The following is a 23,813-nucleotide window of genomic DNA, read 5'->3' as shown; positions in this document are numbered from 1 at the left end:
TTTAAGAAATAAAATTTTCTATATTTTTGAGTTTTAATGGAGGCTTACACTTTGTGGATTTAGGGATTGAATGATTGGAGGAGAGTAATAAAAGTGAAACCAAAGTACTGCCAAACTGGGATTGAGTTGCTGAGTACTGTACTTGTTTATTACCTCCCTAATGAGTTCAGTGGTTTTAACAGCTTGGGAGTGAAAAGCTTAAAGTTCTTACTCATAATTAACCACTGTCATGCTGTTGGTGCTAGGCAAATAGATTCCATCTTCCTCAGTTTTCTCTTTGTAAAGGAAGAGTGCAAACAATGACTATTGTGGGGAAATATTTACAAATGGAACTGAAATATAACTAGTTGTATGATCAAGAATACCATCTGATGTAAGATAAAAATTCTATATTTTAGGGTAATATGCTTCAGATATCCTAAGGCTTTTACATTTTTTTACTTTGGTTTTTAAATTTTCTTACTCCAGCCTTACTCTTTTGTTAAGTTGTTCAGGTCATTTCGGGTACTCCTGTATAACAACTGTCTTTGTTGGCTTAGTCAACAGGTGAGTTGATCTTGAATTTCAAATATTTCAGCATTAATTATATGCAAAGCTTGGAACTGTGTGCATGGGGAATAAATATAAAATGTATAAAATCATAATTTCTGCCCTTCAATATAAGTCATTAAAATGCTTGGAAACAGCTCTGATGTTACTTTTCTCAGATCTCCTCTTTCTGGAAATCATTGTTCATATAATTAGTTTGCCAGCCCCATTGCCATCTTCCTGGTTATCTTCTTCTGGATCTATTATATGTGGTCACTGTCACTTGTAAGAGGTAATATTCCAAATTATAATTCTCAGGAAGTTGCCTGACCTGTAGCAAGTTTTTTCTTTGTTCAGGTCACCATACTGTTATTTTATTAGCTGAGTTTATGTAACCTTTTTTAAGCTGACACTTCACACTGAAGGCTCATCTTGAGTTTACAGCCAACTAAATTCTCAATGATCAACTAAAGTTGATTCCTTACTAGTAGCATACTTTTTAAAGATAAATGCATTTAAATTTATCCTTGATAAATTTTATTTTCAGTTTTAGGCCCATTGTTTCTATCTGTTAAGATATTTTTGATATTTGATTATATCTTTTATGGTATTATTTAATCTTCCCGGATTTATATCACCAGTAAAATTTATAAGCTACCATTTAAATCTTCAAGGTGTTGATAACATTTACTAAAGAAAGGCCAAATACAGAGAGAGCCCTGTGGCAACAGGAGAACCTCCTATCCAGATTGTATTAAGCCATTGATTAATAATCTGAGGATGGTTCAACCAATTTCAGTTTATTACCTAACTAGCATAAGAAACTTTATCTTGATTTTCAACAAGTTGTGTTTGACCTGTTCCGTGTTATTTCTCTAATCTCTTAGTCTAGTAATTTTGTCAAAAGTAAAATTCGGTTAGCATGTTATTTTTCTTATTGAACCCAGTTGACTTCTGGTGCTCTCTGTACCCCTCCCTGCACTACTGTAGGCTGACATAGAATTTTGCTGGGAATCCTTGTAGAACTCTTTAGTTTCTAGAATAGTCTCTTTTGTTCCCTTTGAAATTGAGAAAATCGAAATAGAATTTTCTGGTTTCTGGTGTTCTACCTTCCCTTCTATTTTCCATGAGCTAGCATGGCGATCTCAGTGTCTTAGGCTATAATTTATCTGGTCCTACAAATTTGAACACACTGAAAAGCTTTCTTTTATCTTAGTCTTCAGTTTTCTTTTAACATGTGTTAATAGGTTAACTTTTTAACCTCTTAATCTGTATTCTGCTCTTTCCAGTCCAGAAGATTATTCTTGATAAAGAAAATGGAAGCAAAATAAGAATGGAATAGGTTAGATTTTCTATATTATCTTTTAACATGATAGAAGGGCCTGTCTCATCTTTTTATATCCAGCTCTGCTAGAAAAAGTCTATGTTACCACTTTTCATAAACTTATATTGATCCTCTAATATGTGCTAAGCACTGCATTAGATTCTTGGACTCCAAAGGTGAGTAAGACATGGTCTTTTCTCTCAAGGAAGTCATACTGTAGTTGGAGAGATACATATAAATTTTTGCAGAATAGTAAGATAAGGGCTAATAGAGGATGTTCAAAATCCTGTGTACTGAAGAAGGACTAACCCATTGTATTTAATGGGGCAGGTTTATATGAATCTCCACAGAAGAAGTTCTATTTAAGTAGGTTTTTAAAGGAAGTGTAGACATTTTGTGTATGTTGGGGTGGGACTGGAGGAATAACTTTCCTTTCTGATCTATGAAGAAGAGCACGTACAAATAAATGGAGGTTAAAGGCCAATGTGGTGTGTTGAGAAATCTTAAAATAATCTAGTATGGTTGGAATATAGAATATAAAGGGGAGTCCCAGGAAATGAGGCTGGAAAAGAAAGCAGGACCATACATAAAGGGCCTTTATAATGTGCTAGAATTTGGACTCCAGTAGGCACATGCGTGTCACTGAAGGGTTTTAAGCAGGGGATGTGATCAAAACCAGGCCCGTCAGAGTCCGTCCTTATGCTAGACTATGTAAATCACATACGTTGTGTTATGGTAACAAACAATCCCTCAATTTCAGTGGCTTATAGTAACGAGTTTAGTTTTTGCTCATGCTGCATATTCATCATGTGGCTCTGTACCAGGACCCAGGCTAGAGACATTTTGATATTTCCCTCCTGGTAGGGAGAAATGAGATATGGTAGAACCATACTATTGTTCTGAAAGCTTCTGTTCAGAAATGGGATGTGTCATTTTCTTACATTTCATTGGCTAAAGCAAGTCATATTGCAAGCCTGACATCAAGAATATCTAAACTTCCACCAGGAAGGGGCAGTGAATATTTTGAATAACAATAGAAACTATTTACATGTATCAGATTTTATTTATTTACTTTTTGGGATTACCCTGGAGCTGCTGGTGGCCATATTCTTAGTAACTTTAACCTGAGAGAATGAAGTTAGTAGTGTGCAGAGAAATGGGAGACCAGAAAATGTCCTGGCAGCTTTAGTCTCTGTATTCCCTTTGTGCTTCCCTGGTTCCTGAAACTTTCCTTTATGTCTCTGAGCAAATAGTAGGGTGTCATGATTCGGTTTGCATTTTAGATTACTTTGGATGCAATATGGAAATGGGAAGAATGCATCAGAGTAGAAGCAGGAAGAACAGTTGGTACCTTATGGAGAAAGAATGGTTAGTAATCTGTTTTAGATATGGAAGCACAAACTAGAGGCCTGACAGTGGGATTAGAAGGGAGTAGATGATTCTTTTTTTTTTTTTTCCCAGAGTTACTCCAGAGGTAGGATCAGGTCCTGATTATTGTAGGGAGAAGTGAAAGAGAGGAAGAGAGTTATGACCAGTTGGGATAGTTGGTTAGATGGGGGTGTCGTTCACCAACGCAGAAGGTAAAATAGGTAGTGGGAGAAGATATCTTAATTTTAGACGTGTCGAATTTGAGGTTTCTTTAGAACATCTAGATGGAGATGACTAATAGACAAATTTGATATACTGATATCAGAGGATGTTAAGAGCGTTATTAGAATGATGATTCACGGAATGCAGGAGTAAAATGAAAAAGAATAGAGGGAATGGCCAAGAGATTGAAAGTAAAAGGAATAGTGAGCTAAAGTCAATGTGAGATCATAGTAGAAGTAATTAAACAAGCAAGATAAAAGGAGAAGTCAGAGAGCAGGATACCCAAATTAGCTGTTTTGGAGATGGAACAATTTTTGGTGATAATAGCGTCTGGGGTGTGGCCTTTGTAGTGGTTAGCTGAGGTAGAATAGATGAGATAAAGGAACTTAAAGGCCAGTCACCCAGTGTTGCAGAAATTCTAGTTGTCTACTCAATATCCACTACGTACTTCTTCCTTATTAACAGAACCCTGGGCAGTGTGCACTGGAAAAATTATACTTAGATTTAGATTCAGCTGCATATGACAGTAACCCCTGATAACAATGGTTTATATATACATGGGTATATTTTCTCACAAAATATACTATCTATGTTTATATGAAGTCTTTGTTTTATATTTTTATAGCATTTATGGTATTTATTACATTCTGCGTACATAATATACATAATAATAGCGTCTAAAATTAAGCTAACCACTACAGAGGCCACACCTCAGACGCTATTATCACCAAAACAGTACTGTATGTACTGTTTATTTATAAAGAATGAATACAGAGATAAGTATTATAAGATTGATATGGTAGCTCGCAAAGATTAGGGACCCAGACTCCTATCATTTTGCTCCATCATTCTTTATATGTTGCTTCTATTTTAAGGGATACTTTCATGGTTCAAGATGACTGCTGGAGCTCAAGTCATTATTTCTGAATTATAACCGCCAAGGAGGAGGGAGGGCAAAAGACAAAAAGGGCTTTTCCCAGAAGCTCCACTCAACAACTTACCTTTCATTTGATAAATGCAAGTTAATGGTAGAATTTAGGATGACTAGAATCATAGAGAATAATTTAATAGTTGACAGTAACTAGGAGGGAAAGAGGACATAACTGAATGGTATGACCTCAGAGGAGCTGCTTTTTATAAGAGAGTAAAGAAATAGTGTTCTGGCAGAGAGTATGGCATGTGCAGAGATTCTGGGGGAGGGAATATACCAGGTGATTTTAAGGAGTAGCAAGGAGGCCAGTGTGGCTGGAGTAGAGTAAGAAAGAGAAGGAGTTGTAGAGATGAGGCCAGCAGGTAACAGTGAGACAGATCACATATGGTTTGAATAGCTCATATTAAGGATTTGGCTTTGGCTTTTCCTCTAAATGAGATGGGAAACTATTGGAAGGTTTTAAGCAGAGTGACATGATCTAATCTAAATTTTAACAAGATCATTCTGGCTACAAATTTGAGAGTAGACTGAAGAAGGTCAGGGGTTGTAGCCAGGAGACCAGTTAGGAGGTTATTGCAATAACTAGATGAGAGATGATGATAGTTTGGACCAGGTGATAACAGTGAAGATGGGAGAAGTGGTTAGATTCTGCATATATTGCACTATTTTGAAAAATAGAGCAAACGGGATATGCCTAATGAATTCAATGAATATTTGAAAGAGAGGCATTAAGGATGACTTCAAAGTCTTTGGCCAGAACAAGGATGAGAGCAATAGGAAAAAGTTGTCCAAAATGAAGATAATTTTCTTGGTATAGTAATCTCCTGTAGGTATGATCAGTATCTTCCTGTTTCAGTGCATTTCTGTTTCTTGTTTATCCTTTTCTTTCTTCTCAGTGCACATTTTACTGGCTTTCAGTACAGTTGTTCACTGTTTTAATAAACAAATGTCTGTTGAGCAATTACAAAGTGTTCCAGCCTTTATCAGTTAGATTTGTTTGGTTGCAAATTGACTTAAGAAAAAAAGGTAAAGTGTTGGTGAGGGGAGGAAGATATTATAAGGATAATAGGGGTAACTCACAGAATCAAAGGAATTGCCAAAAAAAAGCATACCATGGAACAGCTGTGAACTAAAATGTTATCTCAGAGAGGTTTAGGCAGCATAATGGACATAATATTTTTACCAGGGTAATCCTATCTGGATAAATCACTCATATCATTGGGTGTCTAATTTAATCATGATACTGAGCTAGATGCTGGGGTAGGAATGGTGGAGGAAGAGGCATCCAAAAGTGAATAAAATACAATACATACATTCAGAAGGTTATAACAGAGTAGAATTAATAAATCATAACATGGCCTCAAAGTAAAGATCTCAAGGGTACAACTGCAAATCCCTTTGTTAAGACTTTAGAAAGATTTTAGGCAGTGTTTGTTTCATAGAACCTTTCAGCTAGATAAAAAGATTCCTAAAGATCTTAAGGGAATACCTCTTAGATCCTTTCTGTTAAACAGTAGGGCTTCTAAGTATCTTAAGGGTCTTTTCTTATAGTATAGCCTCACTCACAACTTAAGATAGAGAAGGTGGATATGGCTCTGTCTACTAGAGTGAACCCCCTATAAGATTCATAAGAAATCTACAAGGTTTTTAATAAATTGTACTAACAGAAACAGCTTCAGCTTGGATTACAGAGAACAGAGACAGTAAAAAATGAAAATAGGCCTTTGGACTTCTAACCATCTATAGGAAGGAAGCAGGCTAAGAATCCTGCTCCATTGCAAATGTTAACCATCTCTTTGTAAAAGGATGGATGACTCAGAAGGCGGAGCCAAGAGTTTTGGAGAATCACTCTCAGGGAGTAGGACTGGGTTTTAATCAAGGAACTGGTGACATGTGTCTGATTAAGTTTCAGAATTTCTGTGGACCAATAACCTCTTTGTGTCTCCTGTTCCTCCCCGCCCCCTTTTTTTTCCTATTTTGAATGAGAGTGTCTATTGTAGTTATCTTGAGTCAGTCTCACTATTGTACATCTATATGTTGGGTGTGTGGGAGTAGATAATTTGTCTCTTTATTCAGATCAAAAGGAACTATACTCCAGTAGCTGTACCTGAGGAACTGCATCTGAGGAGCCTCAATCACACCTGGACCTGAATTAGATATCAAGATTCTGGACATCAAGCTGATGCCATAATGAGATGAGACTTTTGAAGGTCTTAGGAGAGGGTGAGTGTATTTTGCATGTGGGAGGGACTTGTTGGGACCAGGGGGCGGCATGTGATAGCTTGTTTCCAAAGTGGCCATCATCAGTTTCCTCCCTTCTTGCCATTCAGAGGTGGAGTCTTTTTCTCTCCTCTCCTTGAATCTGGGCTGGCTTTAGTGACTTGCTTGACCAATTAAATGTGAGTTTCTGGGACTTCTGAGGCTAGGTCATAAGACGCCTTGCAGTTTCTGCCTATATCTCTTGGAATTCTCTCCTTTGGAATACTCACTCTCAGAACCCAGCCACCATGCTGTGAGAAGCCCAGGCCAGATCGGGAGGACCCATGTAGGCACTCGTTGATAGCTCTAGAGAGCTACCAGCAAACAGCTAGCATCAACTAACTGTCAGCTATGCGAGTGAGTGAAGGACCATGTTGGACAGTCCAGCCCTAGCAAAACATCACCTAGAGAAGAACTCAGTTCTTAGACAAATAGCTCCTGTTGGGACATCCCAGCATCTTAGTCTATTCAAGTCATCCCATCTGTGATCCCAGACATGTGGAGTAGAGACACACTGTCTCTGCTCTGCCCTGCTAGAATTTCTGGCCCACAGAATCATGAGAATAATAAAATGATCATTGTTTACCACTAAGTTTTGGGGTAGTTTTTTTTTTATGCAGGAATAGATATCTGGAACATTGTCAGATTGAATAGAAAGCAGTCTAGTTCTATGCAGTATATAAGGAGCTTACCTAATAAAACATAAGGAATCAAAAACATCGAAAGTAAAGGTATGAAAAAAAATATCCTAAAGGAAAGCTGGTATAGCAGGGTAATAGTAGGCAAAATTAACGTGAAGGCAAAAATCATTGTTAGATTAAAAATTATCATAAAAAACTATGAAAGGAATAATTAACCAGGATGCCATTGTAATTCTAAATTAGTATGCATCCAATAGTATGGGCTCAAAATACATAAATAGGATACAGATAGAATACAAAATATATAGATAGAATACAGGGAGAAAAATCTATAGATGTGATTATAGGAAGAAATTGATAAATCTACAAAAGCAGGAAATTTTAAAATATTTTTATTTTAATTATTAAAATATTAATTGATGGTCAAACAGACAAAAAATTTGAGAGTTGAACAAACTACCAACAAACTTGATTTAGTTGGCCTATGCAGAGCCCTGCACCTACCTAATAGATGAGAATATACTTTCTCTTTAAGCAGTTTTGAACACATACTGAATTCATAAAGCAAGTCTGAACAAAACCAATGAATGAATATTATGCAGACTATCTTCTCTTCTTCAATTCAGTTAAGATTGAAATTAAACCAAAAGATGACTAAAATCCTTTTCTGTATTTGGAAATTTAAACGCACACTTCTGGGTAACTCACAGGTCAAAGAAGAAATAATAGAAATTAGTAATAACGCTTACTTACCAAAATTGATTCAAGAAGGAATAAAAACTTGAATAGACTCATAATCATTAAATATATTAAATTAGTAAGTAAAAATCTACCCCGTATAGAAGAGGCATAGATGGAATTTTAAAAAGTTTTATAAAGGTATAATTAACATACAAAAAACTGTACAAACTTAAAGTACGCAATTTGAAAAGTTTTGACATAGGTGTAAAACTGTCATCACAGTCATCACAGTCATCACAGTTAAGATAAAGAACATATCCATCACGTCTAAAGTCTTTTGACTCTTCCCACTACCTAACCTCATCCCTGGGCAATCACCTATCTGCTTTATGTTACAATAGATAAGTTTACATTTTCTGGAATTTTATATAAATAGAATCATGCAGTGTGTCAAGTATTGTATATATGTATGTTCTGTGCCATTGTGTGTGTGTGTGTGTGTGTGTGTGTGTTATTGTGTGTGTGTGTGTGTAGTATTGTATATATATATATATATATATTTTTTTTTTTTTTTGGTAGGGGGTAGGTGTTCTGCGTCTTTCACTGAACATCATTATTTTGAGATTCATCCAGGTTGTTGAGTGGTCAAAGTTTCATTTCTTTTCATTGCTTAGTAGCAGTCTATTGTATGGCTAGACTACACTTTGATTTTCACCTCTTGACAGACATTTGGGTATTTCCATTTAGGGTTATTATAAATAATGCTGCTATGAACATTTGTATACAAGTGTCTGTAGACATATACTTTTATTCCTCTTTGTTAAATATCTATGAGTGTAATAACTGGATCATGTAAGTGCATGTTTAACTTTTTGGAAACTGCTAAACTGTTTTCCAGAGTGTTTTTGCCATTTTACATTCCCACCAGCAATATAGGAAATTTTGAGTTCTTCCATATCTTGTCAGCATTTGGTATGGGCACACTTTGTTTTTAGCCTTTCTAATAAGTGTGTAGTAGTATACAACATATAGTTCAGTTTTGCTTTATTAATGTGTTTGACAGTCTCTGTGTTTCAGTTGACTTGTTTGGGCCATATATATTTAAAGTGATTATTGATATGGTTAGGTTTAAATCTACCATTTTGCTATTTGTTTTCTATTTGTGTCATCTGTTCTAGGTCCGTTTTTCCTTTCCGTCTTATTTGGACATAATAATTATTTTTATTCTTTTATTTCCTTGTTGGCTTGTTTTTTGTTCTAATGATTGCATTAGGATTTGTAGTATCTATCTTCAGCTTTTTGCAGTTTGCTTTTAAATGATGTTCTACCACTTCACCTATAGTATAAAAAGTTTACAATAAACTAAAAGAAAAAAGTTTACAATAGTTCTTAGAAAATGGAAGAAATACTCCTTTTTCTTCTCTCAGCCTTTATGCTATTTTTGTCATACATTTCCTCTTGTTATGAACCCCACACCATCTTATTTCTGTAGCAACAATAAACTATCTTAGAGATATAAATAATGGGAAAAAATCTTATATAAGTGCTTATGCAGTTATTCTTTCTGGTGCTCTTCATTCTTTTGTGCAGATTTAGATTTTTATCTGGCATCCTTCTGGCCAAAGGATTTATTTTAGTATTTGTTCTAGTGTGCACCTGCTGGTAATGAATTATGTTGTGTATTTGAAAATGTCTTTATTTCACCTTTGTTTTTGAAAGAGATTTTTTGCTGAGTATAGAATTCTAGGTTGACAGTTGTCTTTTTAAGGCTGTTGCTTCACTGTTTACTTGCTTGCGTTGTTTCTGATGAGAAATCTGTTGTTGTCATCTTCATCTTTGCTCCTCTATACATCATGTGTCTTTTTTCCTGGCTGCTTTTAAGATTGTCTTTTAATCAGTGGTTTGAACGATTTGATTATATTATTGATATAATTTTCCTTGAGTTCTTGTTGAGATTCATAGAGTATCTTGGACCTATTGGGTTTATTGCTTTTATCAAATTTGGGAAAATCTGGCCATTATTTTTTCAAATATCTTTCTGTCTCTCATTCCTCTTCTTCAAAAAACTCAAATTATATATGTAGTAGGCCGCTTAAAGTGTTCCCACAACTAACCAATGGTCTTTTCCCTCCATTTTTTTCTTTGGTTCATTGTGGATAGTTTCTTTTGTTCTGTCTTCTCTCATCTTTTATTTGATTTTATCTAATCTGTTGTTAATTCTATCTAATGTATTTTTCATCTCAGACATTGTACTTTTTATTGCAAGAAGTTTAATTTAGGTCTTTCTTTATATCTACCATGTTTCTACTTAGTTTTTCGAATATAAAATACAGATATAATAACTGCTAATACCTCTGTTAATTTTAACATTTGTGTCAATTCTGTGTTAGTTTCAGCTGATTGATTTTTTTCTTCTTTATGGGCCATATTTTTCTGCTTCATTATATGTCTTGTAATTTGCTTGCATTCCAAACGTGAATTTTACCTTGTTGGGTACTGGACCTTTTTCTTTTTCTTTGTTGTGTATCACAGTTAAGTTAGCATCTTTGACCCTTTCTGGTATTGCTTTTAAGATTTGTTAGGTGAGGTCAAAGCAGTTTTCCACCTAGGGTAATTATTCTCCTGGACCTTTCTGAATACTCTACCCAGTGCTTTGTAAATTATGGGTTTTTTCATTCTAGTTGGTAGGAATAGGCATTATTCCTGTTCTATGTGAGTGCCAGTTAGTGTTCTGTCTAACTCTTTGAATGGTTCCTTACATGGAATCACTAACCATTACTCTGCTGAATACTTGAGGAATGCCTACCACATATCTCCAGAATGTTTTGTATATACAGTTGTTTCTTCTCCAGCACTCCATTCTGCAAACTCTGTCTGCCTTGGTTTCCTTTGACTCTCAGCTCCATCTCCTCAACTAAGATAGTTTGCTGGACTCTACCTGGGCTGTACCCTGGACAAGGTCAGTAAGCTAAGGCATTCATAGAACTCACCTCATTTATTTCCTGTCTCAGAGATCACTGTCCTTCATTGATTGCCTGTTGAGCAGGGTCCTCAAAACCATTGTTCCATATATTTTATCTGTTTGTTTTTTTTTTTCATTTGTTTTAGACAGGGAGATAAATTCTGTACCTGTTACACCATATTGAGTGGAAATGGAAGTCCCTATTTTCTATACTTTTTTATGTGCTTTAGAATGTTTTGTGATAAATACGTAAGCCTAAGCCAAACAAGTATATTTTCTTTTCTTTTTCATCTTTCTACACACACACACACACACACACACACACACACACACACACACACACACAAAAATTATTGGGGTAAATTGATCAACAAAATCCTGTAAGTTTCGAGTGTACAGTTCAACCATATGTCATATATATATTGCACTGTGTGTTCACCACCCACAGTCAGATCTCCTTCTGTCATCAAATATTTGACCCCCTTTACCCTTATCTACCTCCCCTTCACCCTTATCTACCTCCCCTTCCTCCCTTCCTCTGATAACTACTAATCCATTCTCCATGTCCATGAGTCTCTGTCATGTTTGTTTGCTGCTTTTAGATTTATACCCCACATATGAGTGATATCATGTGGTTTTCAACTTTTTCTGTCTGACTTATTTCACTTAGCATGATTATCTCAAGATCCATCCATGTTGTTGCAAATGGCAATATTTCATCTTTTCTTTTAGCTGAGTAATATTCCATTGTATATATGTACCACATCTTATTTATCTAGTCATCTATTGTAGAACACTTTGGTTGCTTCCATGTTCTGGCCACTGCGAATAATGCTCCTATGAACATCGGGGTGCATATATCTTTGCTGCTAAGTGTTTTCAGGGTTTTTGGGTAAATACCCAGAAGAAGGATTGCTGGATCATATGGTAATTCAATTCTTAGTTTTTTGAGGAACCTCCATACTGTTTTCCAGTAGTGGCTGTACCAATTTGCAGTCCTCCCAGTAGTGTATGATGCTTCCTTTTCCCCACATCCTCTCCAACATTTGTTATTACTTGTCTAAACAGGTATATTTTTCAAAGATAGTTACTGGAACTTTTCAGATTTGACTCAAATTTTACCTTCTTCTCCTCAAACATTTCCAGAGACTAAAATTTTATATTTTGGGTATTTTTTAGATAATTCCTTTTGCTTTGATTCTAGTGGAGTTCAGTAGTTTAAAACAAAGAGATTTATTATGTTCTATGATTATATGAATAGAGCAATACTTATTGTACTACACTCCCCAAGACCTGAACTCAGTATCACTATCTTGTTACATAAAAGCTTCCAAATAGCATCAGGTGGTCATTCTTTACTTTAAAATCAGTCTACTAATCTGGTCTTATTTGATCTTGTGACATCAGGGAAGAGACCTCCCAGGAATAGAAGAAACATTTTACATCCTGAGGCTTTAAAAAACAAAAGGAAGATCCAAATATTAAAACCATTTTAATATCTTTGAACCTTTCTACAATGGAGTCATTAAAAAAAGGAACATTGTCCTCTAGCCTAGTTAATGAATTATTTAACTTGAATACTAATTTAAATTTGTTTAAGATAACAAATATTAATGTAATGGCGAAGTGTAGAGTCAGAGGAGAGAAAGAGAGAGCAATCAGGTATTGTTTATAAACTATATAAATGTCTAACCAATGTACTGTATATTTGAAACTAATACTAAAATAAAATTAAAAGAAATAACAAACATGTTAAGTGTTACTATTTATTTAAAACTGAGAAATTTTAAAAATTTATATATTTTATTTGAAAACAATAAGCCCATTACATATTAACATAAATAACATTTTCATGAAAAATAACTATGTTCCAAAACAAGAAAACATTTAGTGGGAAGAAAGGTATTTTCTGTTTTTGCAAATCTCTTTGATATCTGGCCTTATTAAAAGAGCTGGAATTTCATATCTGCTTTTGCATTCAGTCTGGTATATTGCCACATATCACGTACCCTCTGGAAAACTCTTGGTATTATCACAAACATACTTTGACCTCAAGCACCCCCTGAAAGTGTCTTGTTACCTCCAGGAGTTTCTGGACCACTGTTTCCAAACTGTTTAAAAAAGAAATAAGAGTTATCACCATTGGACAAAGCAAAATTTTCCATGCGTTTAATCAGTACTGGCTGTTTAACCTAGTAATTAAGCAGTATAACTAACATCCAGACACCAGAATTGAAGTGGGCGGTATAGCTGAAACATCCAAGCACTGAACTGGGAGTCAATCCCAGTTCATGTGCTTTTTAAAAGTAGTTGTTATTCATTGTTTTGTAAGCCATTGTTAACCAGCAGGAGAAGAAAATTGAGCCAAGATCCCTGAGGCAGAGTCAAAGAATTTTAGAGATAAAAATGACCTTTAAAGATAATGTAGTCATAGCATTTTAGATTTTAAGTTTTGAAAGTACCCGAGAGGTCATCTAATCCAGTCCTTAAGCTTTATAATTGTAACTAGTACTTGGGGCAGACAGGCTAAGCGCTTGACGTGCAATCGTTTGCGCTCGCATACTCTCACATATCGTTTTGATCTTTACTGTTTCTTTTTAATGGTTTTTATAATAGAAAATGTCAAACATGTACCCCATTATCCACCTTCAACAATTGTTAATTCATGGACAAATGTTTCATGTATACCCTTACCCACTCCACCCACTCCCCTGAATTACTGATGCAAATTCTAGACATTTTATAATTTCATTTGTAAACATATCTGTGTATATCTTTGAAAGATAAGGGCTTTAAATAAATTACTGTAAATGTGTTATCACATTAAAAAAATTAACACTGATTCTTTAATAACATCAAAAACCCAGCGTTAACCCTGATTGTGTTATTCATACATATTTTTTCAGTGTGTTTGAATTGGAATTCAAATAAATATTGTACAGTGCTGTTGGTTGATTTGTCTCTTGACTCTCCTCTTTGTCTCTCTTTTCTTTTGTAATTTTTTTGTTTTAGAAACTTAGTCATTTGTGTCGTAGAGTTTCCTTGAGTCTGAATTTTGCCAATTGCCTCTCTGTGGTGTTTTTTTTAACATGTTCCTTTGTCCTGCATTTCTTGTAAATTGATACTTAGATAAGTTTGCTCAGACTGCTTCATGAGTAGTAAGTGCTTATTGGTAAGTGCATAAAATCCTACTCTCCTTTTGTGATATTATTAGCTATTGATGATGTTTACTTAGATTCATGAAATTATGAAGAACTGCAAAATGAGCTTCAATCTATCGTTCTTTATTAGACTAATACTTCTATAAAGAAAAACTTCCTCTTGTCTACTATCTGATTACCCAGTGATATAGTTCATATAGTAAAGTCAGTATGAGTATTTGATTCTTTCCTTTTATTTACCCATTTTTCAAAATAATGAATTGGTTCACTAGCATTCTCCAATGATGACTGATTAGAGTTTTTGTTTTGTTTTGCTTTTGGTATCATTATGAACATAGTTCTAGGTTTAAACATTTTAAAATACAATTGCCGTTATTATTACATATTTCTTTTCTAGTAATTTTACATATTTGTTTCTTCTAATAGACTAAGCTTGAAAGTGACATGTCATAGTCATCTTTGTGTTCGTGGTGCTTAGTGCATGGCTTTCAGTAAATGTTGAATGAATGAATGAATCTTCTGAGCAGTGTTTAAAAATATGAGTTCATTTTAGAGGCATGGAGAAGTCAAGTATGGCTTCCCTGTTTGATCTGAATAAAGGTGATGTAACAGTGGAAAATATTCTGGGTGAATGTGAAAGAAAAAGGTATTTTTGCAAAAATGAATGTTATTTAATTGCTGTTTGTTAGCAGACATGGAGTTGTTTACTCCATTGTTTCCAGTGAATCTTTTATTTGTATTTTTTTTCCAAAAGAATAAATCAGGTTCTTTTTTTACTTGTCTTGCTATAAGATAAATGACATTTAAAAGCATCCTGCCCCGAACTCCCTGTTCTTTTCTCCTTTAGTCTAAATGTCAAGGAATAGTCACATCATCACACCATGTTCCTCGTGAGTTTATCCATTTATTTTACATCCTCCCCAAAAAAAGTTGCAGGAAAATAAAGCAAAACTAATTTTAAGTACCCACAATATGCTAGGCATTGTTCTGAGCACTTTTATATGGAATATATATATTTAATTCTTACCACAACCTCATTAAGTAGGTAGGATTATTATCATCCTCCTATTTTATAAATGAAGTAATTAAGGCATAGATATTAAGTATTAAGTAACTTGCCCAAGGCCACACAACTAGTGAGTGTTAGAGCAAGGATTCAATTTATGCATTCTTTTTCCAGAGCCTGTGCTGTTAAATTACATTCAGTGACTTTACCACAGACTCTTTTTTACAGGATGGGATGGTGTTCATAAAAGGATTTTGTGGTCATATAATAAAATTACTCATTTACTGTCACAAAGTCTGTCATTTTATAAACAATAAGTAATTATGGCTAAGGCAGTTTTTGTTCTTTTAATGAAACCTTATCCTAAAAAAATGAATCTTAATTTTTTTCCCTAGGTCATCATTTCATAGATAATATTAAGGCAAATATGTATGAACCGTTAAAAGAGAAAGTTCTTATTCTTTTTCTTATTCTAAAAAAATTAGGATTCATAGAATTTGCCAATCTTAAACATTTTTTAGTAGGAACAGTGCTCGCAACATAATTTGCCATCACTTTCTCTTTGATTAGCTAATTATAAGTTTTTTTTTTTGTGGTTGCTAGTATGATCATAGCATTCTCATACATGAGCCTTGAAGAGGCAGTTGTCCTAGTTTCTTAATCTCTTCTTACTGTCTTCATTATTCTGAATTTATACATAATAAAGAGAAAATAACTCATAACCACTATAAAAATCAGTAATTGTCACATCTGATGCAGTAGCACATATAATAGAGTCCAACAGTTATGCAAAATTCCTTGCTGACTGGCTATATGTCACTCTTCTCCATCCAATAAAATTGAATGTAATAAGTAGTCCCCCTTTATCTGTGGTTTTGCTTTTTGTGGTTTCAGTTACCTGTGGTCAATATTAAATGGAAATTTCAGAAATAAACAGTTCATAAGTTTTGAATTGTGTGCCGTTCTGGGTAGTGTGATGCTCTCACTCTGAACCACAGCATCCCACCTGGGATGTGAAATATCTCTTTGTCTAGGGTATCCATGCTCCAGATGCTACCCTTTGGGTAGTCACTTGGTTTCCATCTCAGTTATCAGATTGAGTGTCACGGTATCATAGTGCTTGTTTTCAAGTGACCCTTGTCTTAAACTTAATAATGGCTCCAAAGCACAAGAGTGGTGATACTGGCAATTTGGATATGCCAAAGAGAAGCTGTAAAAGTGTGTGTATGTATAGGCAAAACACAGTATATATCAGCTCGGTACTGTCTGCTGTTTGAGGCATCCACTGGGGAGTCTTGGAATAAGGGGGGACTACTGTCTGAAAATGAGAGTGACATTAATAGGAAAAACCATTACTCTAACTTATTCATAAAAAGATACTTAAATATTATTAGGAATAAATTATTTGGGACAGTTTAGTAACTTCTAAATTGAGCATATTGCTTAACCACTTTTCTTCAAATTGATATAACAAAGACATCTAGTAGTAGTTTTTTCTTTCCATATTTGATAGTATTTTTTATCTATCAGTTTTGGGAAACTCAGATTTAGTGGTTGAGAAAAAGGAAATTTTCAAAAAGGAAACCAAGAAATAACAATGCTAAATTTATTATAATAAGTAATATCTTGCTTATTTCCCAAAACTGATAGATAAAAAATACTCTTGCAGCACATAAAAATAATATGCAAATGTATGTATGCCTCTATGACTAATATTAGTTTCTGAATATGGCCTTAAAAATGTTGTGGTAGAAGCCATGGATTGATTATAATCATAGAATAAAACTTGTCTGAGGGAACCCAATACACACACAAAACTTTTTTCAAACAGAAAAACAATAAAAACAGCAAGAACAAAATAAGTTCTTGAAAGTCAGGGACTTAACATGCTAAATCATTCAAATTTTTATAGTAATTGTCTCTTAACTAGCTATTGAAACATAGTATAATCCCAGGAAAGAGATGGCTTAGTATGAATTTATATATGGTATTGAGAATAAGACTCATGTGATTTGTTCCAAACTAGGAGATTCATTTTAGAAATTGTCAGTTCATTTTTAGGAACTTATTTTACAGTCAACGTGATTATTCATTTATTGCTTGTGAAAAGTGCTTTATCCTATTTGGTTTGTTTGTAGTAAAGAAGGTCATTTAGATTAATGTTCATATTATCTCTCTTTGTATAGATCAAACGAGTTATTTTGTAGGAAAAGTAACATTAATTCAGCTCTTCTTTATTGGGAGAGTGAATGGTGTATTATAGCTGGCACTCAACTATATGTTTAGTTTGTAGAACAGTTACTTTGTGTTTCCATGATAAATGTTATTTACTTGGACACATTTCCTTTTTCCTTTTTTTTTTCCTATAATTGGTTGTCTGCATTTCTAAAAGCTGCTTATTAGACAGACAGCCAAAAAATCCCCATGTCTGAGGGAAGTGCCAGGAAAGTGTCAGTGTTCCAATCTCTCTAATCTTCATCTCTTCATTTTTAAGGGTTGCTGAGATCGGAGGAGTTAGATTCTCTCAAGAGGCTGGTGATCTATTTAGAACTGTTCCAGGGAAGGGAATTAACATTTGGGTGCCTTAAGTATCAGGCACTTAGTATGTATTGATTCATTTAATTCTTAGAATTCTGGCAGATAAGTGGTATACCAATTTTATAGATAAAGAGATTGAAGCTAGTTATAAATTTACCCTGAGTCATATACCTTAAGTGGTATGAAAATTAATAAACAAATCTATATAAAATGGAGTCTGGAGGCTAGAGAACTCTCACATACACATCACTTAGTGCACACTACTGACTCCAGCAGTAAGACATACACCTTGCATCTCAGACAGGAAGTGATAGTACTTTATTACCTCAGCAGGAGGAGGAAAAGATTCTTCCTTGCCCAGTAACAGCTCAGCCTATGAAAAGTCACTCTACTTCACACTTTCAGTTTCTTCCAATGGGCTCATTTTCAACAGTCCCTCCCAAGTCAGGAAAAGACTATTCTCTTCCTCTTCTTCTCTGGACTTATGTGTGGTTCACTATTAGATCACATGTCCTGAGCTGCAATTCTTTGTTGTTCCCTAAATAAACCTATTTTGCTGGAGAAATATCTGGCTGTTTGTTTAAGGTCATTTCAAGACTGTCATTTGAACCCATTTCAGGCTTCAGATGTCATTCTACTGCACCACTACATCATTTGATCATGCTGTCTTCTGTTAGTAAATATTTGAGGAAGTTGGGGCAGATAATGGGATCAGTAGACATACAAAGGAGATTGCAAAGATATGTAATGTGTAGGAAATCACACAACTATAAGGTCACATTAAAATTAGAGTTTTAGATCCTCCACCTAACATGCATATCTTGGACAAGTGCCATATTGCCTTTATTTCAGTTTCCTAGGGTGTAGAATGAGGATAATATCTGTTCTACCTTCCCAGCAGGGAGTTGAGAGAGAAATAGTATGAGAGAGTGTGTGTAGGTAAGCCTCAATTATAAAACTTTACAAATGTAAAGTATTATGTATTATGGAGAGTCATATAGTGCTTGGTGGATTCGTATCATTCTTTTAACTAAGGAACAATTAGTTGATCTTAGCAGTAGGCCATTGGAACTCGAAAGAAATAGCATCTGTCAATCACAGTTATTTCTTGGAAGGAAGAATTGAAAAATGGCACAGCAGTTAATTCTCCTTGACCTCTTTCTCTGAAAGGGAATTTGATTAGGCGAGCTGGTTTCATAATAGAGTAGAGCTTCTCTCTTCTCTCCGGGGAATTGAAGCTGAGCAGCCAGAATTGTTCTGTGAAGCTAGAGCAATCTGGTTTTAAAGGATTTAGCTAAATTTATTGTGATTAAGGTTTTATGAGGGGTGTGCATTGCAGAGCATCGGCTTTAAAAATGTTACGTATGAGTCAGTCTATGTCCCTAGGTTGAGAACAGGAAACTGCAAGTAGTACACTCAGCTCATAGGAGGCACACAATAAGTAAGTGTGTGAATATATAGTAACATAAACAATTATAGAATTATGCCTTATTATCACCTTAAGCTGAAGACAATGAATGGCCAGAGAAACAACTTGAAATGAGTTTCTGTAACTACAGGCATCCCTGAAGGTAGCCACATGCCCTGGTGGAACTCAGATGGTCTCTAACTGGAAAGATTTTGTTCAGTCCTGGGGGATTATATGTATATACGCATAGTTAAAGCCACTACTTTAAGAAATTTGGCCAAAATCAAGATCAAAATAGATGAGTTCATTTTTCCAAAGGCTCTCTACATTCTTACTGTTACCTTTATTTGCTAAATTGATTTTGGATAAGTATATAGCTTATTTTAGACCCTGGAATCTTAGTACTTTAAGCCAGCCTCTTGGCTTTGCTGCTCCAGTCTTACCCTTCCTAGTATGTGTTACTCAAAGAAACTGAGTGGAAACTTGGGATTGTGGTTATGAGAGTCTCATTTGGGGGAATCATTCAAGATCACGCAAAACAGATATTTTGTTGAAGGTAGAAAATCAGGGAAATAATAGCAATAGAGGAGAGTCTACAAAAGAGAAGCAATGAAGGACCACTGTTGCAGTTGATAGAGAGTAAAATGCCTGTGCTTTATTAAAATTGAAAGGTTAGGATGCTTACACCTATATTTAACATAACTCGAAAGGTAAAATAAAAGTTTCAGGAGCTTCTGATACTAACTGGTTTAGAACAATACTCAAAAGAAATAATTTCTGAAAACAGCCTTGTAAAAACAATAACTATGTGTTTTTATATTAAATTCAACTTGCTAAATTAGAGTTTTTACCGTGGCCTCATTGGTTAGAGTTTTTAGAGGCTTTAGTTTATGTTCTTTCTAAGATTTAGTGTAAGCTCTGTCAACCTTTCTGAAGTAGGTCGCCAGCTTGTCAAGACCATGTACGTGAGTGTGCATGTGTGTGTGTTATTGTGTCCCTAGCACAATGTGTGACTATAAGTAGGGTGGTTGGGAATGTGACAGGAAAAGATTGTGGAGAGGTGGCTGTTCCAAAGAGGGAGCTTCTGGAAGACATCACTGTTCTTTCGTTCCATTAGAAATTATTTGTAGTGCATATATCTCCTGAGTAATGATAGTGGCAGGGGTTACCAGTGAATTCTTTGCACTTAGTATGCTTTACTTTGAAATAAGCTTCATCTTAAAATTGGGCTGAGTTGTACATGCTACTGAAATTAGAGTTACTGAAAAAGTGTAGGACAGAACAACCCCAAAGAGAAGCCCCTGTTGGGAGCTTTGGAAAGCTTGTGAACAGCTCCAGGTCACCGAGTGCTTGGGTAGCAGAAGGATTAGGAGTTGAGATAGGAAGTTTAGAATGCTTTTGCCCAAGGCCTAGTAGAAATAGCCTCCTTCCCCCGGCATACTGCTAGAAATTACCTTATAGCTCTGGACTAGTGGCCCAGAAATTAGAAGCATAATTCTGTTCCTATCATTTGCAATATGTAAAAGAAATTTTTTTTCATATTTATAAGATGAGAAAAATCTTTGAGAAGGATATTTTTTGTTAGTGATGGTTAATAGTATTTGATAAAATGATTTGGAACTGTTATCAAAATTATTACCTGCTTAATTGTCAGTTATTCTCAGTTTATATTACCAAGTAGCTAATGGTTTGAGAGGAAAAATGCTAACCTCATTGAGAGTAGGTGATAGGAAAATATTCCTTTTCTATTATTAGCAAGAGAAGGAAAACCTTGATTTATTCTAGCTGATAAAATTAGGTTCTTGTACTGTAGGGAATGGAGTATTCAACAACCAGCCTTTCTATTGCTGATCCCTTAGTGAGATCTCATTTAAGAAACATGAGGTAGCGTGCTTTTACTGTGAACGAGGAAACAAATCATTCTGTTGTATCTAGTTAACTAAATATTTCAAGGTAAGGATCTGAAGACAGTTTAAATTTCTACAACTTGCAATCAAATTTTGCTACTCTAGTTTAGTTAGAAACTGTCTCCACCTACTGGCCACAATTCACTTGACATTTTGTGAGGACATTTGTTTTTTTGTTTTGTTTCTCTGAAACATATGGAAATATGACAGCTATGTATGGTACCAAGGTAGGATTGCAGTGACTAAAGACTATACTTTTATGTAGCTTTTCCTAAAACTCCTAGAGTTCTTGCTAAAGGTTGCTTGGGGAATAATTGAAGAGATGCAGGGTAAGGGCTTATAATATCTAAACCAAAGAAATAAACTCTTACAAAGTGGCACATTTGCAATAGTATATTTAATATCTGTCATTCTACTATTTAAGACTAATTTACTTACTAAACTGTTTAAGCTTTGTTAATTCTAATTGACATAAGGTTACGATTTTCCAAATTGCTCTTGGTTCAAGCTCGTGTGCCCATTTGGAAATAATTGTCACTGCAATCACTGAATTATACAATAAAATAAGACTTTTTTTGGCGGGGGCGGGGGTCACAGGTCAAACTTTTTTTGTTAAGTGTTCCGATAGGAGTTATTTTAGGCTTTGCAGGTCACACAGTCTTGTTGCAACTACTCAGCTCTGCTGTTGTAGCATAAAAGCAGTCATAGACAATATGTAAACAAATGAGTGTGGCTGTGTTCCAATAAAACTTTATTTATGGAAGTCAAAATTTGAATTTCATATAATTTCTGTGTGCCATGATGTGTTATTCTTTTTAAGATTTTTAGAAACCATTTAAAAATGTGAAAACCATTCTTAGTTGGTGAGCTACAGGGAAATAGGCAGTGTGCCATATTTGGTCTGTGGACCACAGTTTGCTGACCGCTGATTTATATTCAGAAATGTTTGAAAAATCCACTAATAAGTTCTCATATCTTTTGGAGGCAATCATCTAGAAGAGAATTTCTCAACTTTTGGGGGGTACTTTCATGCTCTTATGACCTGTAAGGAGAGCGTTGTTCCTATTTACCATTATGAGCAACCACATCGTGTAGAGGATGATTCTTTATTCGCACATATGCAATCTGAAATGTTCTGGTTTTATTGTATTTCTACAGTTTAGACAATTTAAGTTAAAAACACCAGAATGATTTTTCTAAAGGATATTTTAGCATATACTTATATATATAAGAGAAGATGATTTATGTGAGTTTAAAAGCCAGAAACATTCAGATAATGGAATTGGTCTAAAGTGATTTTAAAAATAAACCATTATTATAATGCAGAATAATTTGCTGTGGTGAAGGGCCATATGATATGAGCAGGCTGATTTGGGTCATTACAATTTCAGTGATGTTCTATGGTCATCAGTCTGTTACATTTGGGGAGATAAGTATTTTAAGGCGTTGAATTACAAGTACAGTTATAGTTACAGATGATTAATCATTTTAGTCACCTATAAATACCTTCAATCCCTTTAGCTCTTACCCTCTACCAGTCCCCAAATTCCTGGATCTGCCTTCCCTGTTTCTATCTGTGCCTATGCAACCGAGTGTTATGAAGTTATAGAATTGCTACTTCTCTACATTCATATATCTAAACTTCAGTCTCATTTTTTGTTTACAGGCAAGATTGGGATAGTGTAAAAAGGTCAAGTTTCTGGAGGTATAGTCGAGGCCAAAGAATCGATATACTGGAAAAAATAGAGCGAGATTGATAAAAGGATTAGCAGTTGTCATCAGTTAAGATACCATATAATTCACTGATTTTAGGAATTTTTTTTTCCATTTTAACATCTTTGAAGTTGAGATGTCAGTTTAATTGGTAACATTTTTTCTTATTGGTATATGAAATAATGGTGAGTCTTCTGATTAATGGCATCTTAGATTTGATGAAATACAGTATTGAAATTTTGGATTCCAAAAGTGTAGCAGTTACAGGTACTGATGAGGTTGGCAGGGTAAAGACATTGGAGAAGGTAAAAAGGAATTGACGTCAAGCATCTGGTTAGATATGTCATGAACTCTGAAGACCCTGAGTCATGAGCTAGTTGTGAGAGATTTAGCAAATGAGATGAAGTGACGAGAGGTAGCAAGTGACACCACAGAGAGGTAGATAAGAACAGCTTCACCTTCAGGTCATCCTTCTTACTTATCCTACCTTCAGGTCTCAAATGTCACTGTTTCAAGAAACCTCTTATATCTCTTTCCCTTGAGTGTAAATTTACTCCTCTTATGCTATCTCATAATAAACTGTACTTTTTTTTTTATGGTTCTTTATTAGTTTCTAATTATAGGTTTTATTGTGTAATTATATCATATCTCTTTGACCAGATTGTAAACTCATTGACTGTAGTGTTATTTATGTTCAATGCTAGTACATGCTAGATATTAGTTTGTATTTGTTGAATAAATGAATTGAAATAGAGGAAATGAGGCTACCTGTGACTAGATTAAGGGTATGTACTCTGGAATAGTGTTCTAAAAGCCACAGTGATAGTACAGAGGACATTTTATTAAATTTGACTCTTTTTTGTGGTTGGTTTACTTGTTGCATTTTTGAGCTTTATTTGTTTTCCCAGAACCTCGGGTTCCTCATATGTTAGATTTATGGTAACCTCCAAATGAGATAAAATGTGGAAAGTACATAATATAGCACAACAGACATAGTTGATGCTCAGTAAGTGAAAGCCTGAAAATAGCCATCTTGATTTTTTCCCTTCTGAAAAATTTCAAATTTAAAGCCCTTACATCTCACTTGGGTTATTGCAGCTGACGCCTGACTGACTTTCTTGCCTCTGCCCCTACTCCTTCCATTTTGTTATCTACACTTATATT

At 34.8% G+C, this 23,813-nt stretch overlaps 1 protein-coding gene across 3 annotated transcripts in view; it reads left to right on the top strand.

Moving 5' to 3' along the window:
- AHCYL2 (adenosylhomocysteinase like 2) overlaps positions 1 to 23,813 on the top strand; it is a 137,996-nt gene that overhangs the window by 26,662 nt on the left and 87,521 nt on the right. Inside the window, exons 1-2 of one of the 3 annotated variants that reach the window (XM_039861048.1) lie at positions 3,140 to 3,220; positions 6,450 to 6,596. The exons of the other annotated variants lie outside the window; for them this stretch is intronic. The gene's annotated coding sequence lies outside the window, so the exon portion shown is untranslated. Of the gene's footprint in view, positions 1 to 3,139; positions 3,221 to 6,449; positions 6,597 to 23,813 lie in introns of those variants that run through there. 3 annotated transcript variants of the gene reach the window in all.

This window comes from Pteropus medius, unplaced genomic scaffold (assembly GCF_902729225.1).
Source record: "Pteropus medius unplaced genomic scaffold, Ma_sr-lr_union100, whole genome shotgun sequence".
Classification (NCBI taxonomy): Eukaryota; Metazoa; Chordata; class Mammalia; order Chiroptera; family Pteropodidae; genus Pteropus; species Pteropus medius.
This window is presented reverse-complemented; position numbering and strand designations above follow the sequence as displayed.